This window comes from Rhinolophus hipposideros (genome assembly GCF_964194185.1).
Source record: "Rhinolophus hipposideros genome assembly, chromosome: 1".
NCBI classification, from domain to species: Eukaryota; Metazoa; Chordata; class Mammalia; order Chiroptera; family Rhinolophidae; genus Rhinolophus; species Rhinolophus hipposideros.
Window position 1 is genome coordinate 72,937,047 of NC_138047.1, and position 3,245 is coordinate 72,940,291.

The 3,245-nt window shown below is 38.7% G+C and overlaps 1 pseudogene across 1 annotated transcript; it reads left to right on the forward strand.

The window, feature by feature from the left end:
• The first annotated feature begins 240 nt into the window (after window positions 1-240).
• LOC308499556 (PCI domain-containing protein 2-like) lies at window positions 241-930 on the forward strand (annotated as a pseudogene). The gene has a single exon. The product of its transcript is annotated as a PCI domain-containing protein 2-like (transcript).
• Window positions 931-3,245: the final 2,315 nt, after the last annotated feature.

Genomic DNA, 3,245 nt, shown 5'->3' on the forward strand with positions numbered 1-3,245 from the left:
ATGCAATCATTCCTGTGGGCATTTCAGGTCCACAGAGAAGAAAACTGGGCTCTGCCTGTCATGTATGCAGTAGCACTTGACCTTTGAGTATTTGCCAATAATGCAGGTCTGCAGTTAATAAAGAAAGGAAAAAGCAAAGTCAGGGACATGTTGGAAAAAGCAGCTGAATTGTTGATGAGCTGTTTCCATGTCTCTGCCAGTGACATTTGCACTGGTATAGAGGATTCTGAGAAGTGGGGGATGCTTTTTCTGGTGAATCAGTTATTCAACATTTACTTTAAGATCAACAGACTCCATTTGTCTAAACCCCTAATCAGCCATTGACAGCTCAAACCTGAAAGATGATTACAGCACTGTACAGAGGGTGACACTCAAGTACTATGTTGGATGAAAGGCCACGTTCAATAATGACTAAGCAAGCCAAGGAGTACTTGTCCTTTGCCTTTGAGCACTGTCATCATTTAAGTCAGAAGAACAAAAGAAAGATTCTGATATATTTTACTTCCAGTAAAAATGATATTGGATCATATGCCAACCATTGAATTTTTGAAAAAGTATCATCTCATGCAGTTTGCTGAAGTAACCAAAGCTGTAAGACAATCTCCTTCTATTAAACAAAGCTCTGACGAAGCCCAAGACCTTTGTTATTCACTGTGGTATCTTCCTTATCCTTGAAAAACTGAAGATCATCACCTACAGGAATCTTTTAAGAAAGTATACGTGTTACTCAAAACACACCAGCTATCTCTGGATGCTTTTCTAGTTATCTTGAAATTCATTCAAGTGGAAGACATGGACATTGATGACGTCTGGTGTTTTCTGGCCAACCTGATATACGTGAGTTGCATTAGAGGCTGTATATCATATCAACATCAGAAGCGAGTCGTCAGCAAGCAAAACCCATTCCCTCCGCTGTCTACAGTGTGTTGAACATATAAACAGTCCTGAGAAGTGTGTTCCTCTAGTTTTGCATTGTGCTGATGAAGTCAGTCCTGTGCCGTGATTTTATTCTCTGCCAGAATCTCTTTAGGGCTCTTTTCCCAGGGAGGCACACATGGACACCTCGAAATCTCCGTCATTTCTCATAATTAAATGTCGACCTCACAGAGACCCAAAATTCCTTTTTCAGACTTTGCAGACCCCGTCTTTGGCTCTGGAGTGTTGATGAAACATCTGTGAAGGAGACTCTGTCTCTCAGGCAGCTATAGTTTACTTGTTCTAAATGCATCTTTGTAACTTTCTATAAAACTATATAAAAAAGGCATCCTGAATTTTTTTTAAAATAGCTGTCCTTATTTTAAAAGGGAAAAGATAATTTGGAACTTGACTTGTCAATGACAGATATAAATTACAAATGCCTCTAAAACAAAATTTGGATCCAAATATTTTCTTATAAACCAATGCATTTTTTTCGTGGCTAAAAGGTCTCTGTGTCTGTCTGTGCATGTCTGTATACATATGTTGTAAATGTGAGGTAATTTTCTACCTCCAGATGGTATTATTAAAATTAATATAAAGGTAAGTACTTGTGAGGATTGACTATTCTAAAATTCTCATAAAAATAGAAACTAAGTCAAATTCTTTTTAAATTCACGTGATCTAAGATTAATCCTTAGTAAATAAAAGCTAGTTCAAGTTTGTTGGTTTAAGTAGAATAGACATATTTTTTCAGTTATTGGTATTATATTTTACCCAGGTTTTACAAAAATATGTCCATGTTTATAATTAACTTTGATGTCTAGGAAAAAATGTTTCTAGGTGTTATAAAATGTCCAAGCTAAAGAATGCTGATTGGTTACTTCTTAGTTTTCATTAGAAATTGAGGTTTTAAGTGTTAAAATCTCAATATATGTAAGAATAACTTTACAGTGTTTCAGAAGGGTCCCTGTAATACCCCAAAAGATTTGTCTTTGGGACGGGTGGCTCAGTTGGTTAGAGCGCAAGCCCTGGGCAACAGGGCTGCCAATTTGATTCCCACGTGGGCCAGCGAGTTGCGCCCTCCACAACTAGAATGAAGTCAGTGAGCTGCCGCTCAGCTCACAGATGGCCAGATGGCTCAGTTGGAGTGTGGGCTCTCAATTACAAGGTTGCCGGTTCGACTCCCTCAAAGTAAGGTGGGCTGCACCCCTTGCAACTAACAATGACAACTGGACTTGGAGCTGAGCTGCGCCCTCCACAACTAAGACTGAAAGGACAACAACTTGACTTGGAAAAGCCCTGGAACTACACACTGTTTCCCCAATAAAGTCCTATTCCCCTTCCCCAATAAAATCTTTAAAAAAAAAAAAACACAAAAAACAATTTGTCTTTTATGTTAAATTGCATGGGAAATACTATAAAATAAGTGATGAAAGACTTCAGGGTATACTGTATGGGTAAACAGTGATTGTAAATTAAACAAATAGTGGGACTATGAGAAACTCAAGACAGCTGCTTGGTTCTTCCAGGCTCCCTGGCATATGCCATTTTTCAGTTTTTATGTTCCTTCATGCATCACTGAAGGAGAGGTTAGTCATTGTTGAGACCCAAATTACCTTGAAGACCAAATGGAAGAAATACATCAAAACAGAGAACAAAAAATGTGAAAACACAGAAATCAAGAGGAAGAGATCAGAGATCTGGAAGATAGATCCACAAGAACTAATGTGAAAATAATTCTAAAAGCAGAAAAAGTAAAAAGAGAGCGGGGGGAGGGAAGGGAAGGGAAGGGAAGGGAAGGGAAGGGAAGGGAAGGGAAGGGAAGGGAAGGGAAGGGAAGGGAAGGGAAGGGAAGAAAGCAGAAAAATCCTGAGAACAAGACCTGAATCTTCAGATTAAAAGAACTAAGACTGAGTTGAGATTAATGAGAAATAACATTCGTCTAGATATATCTGATCCAAAAAATTCTTGTGGAAGAGACAGAATAAGTTATCTATAAAGGGAAAGGATTAGAATGAAGTCAGCGTTCTCATCTTCAACACTAAGTTAGTATAAAAAGCAAAAACATATGCACACTACTAAAAATAAATAGTGGATGGAAACCAAAGGAGCCTATACCCAGTAATAATTTTGTTCATCTGTCAAGGCATAAGTAAGATATGTGTGGATATGTGAGATTTAGAAAGTACTACTGTGGGGACAAAGCCCCAAAAAGCAGTTTCCAGGCTCTCGGCCTCACATAGAAAGGTGCTGGCTCGGGTAGTAAATGGCCATCAACTGTGATCAGATGGCCATCAGCTGTGGCTAGTTGACCGTCAGCTATAACC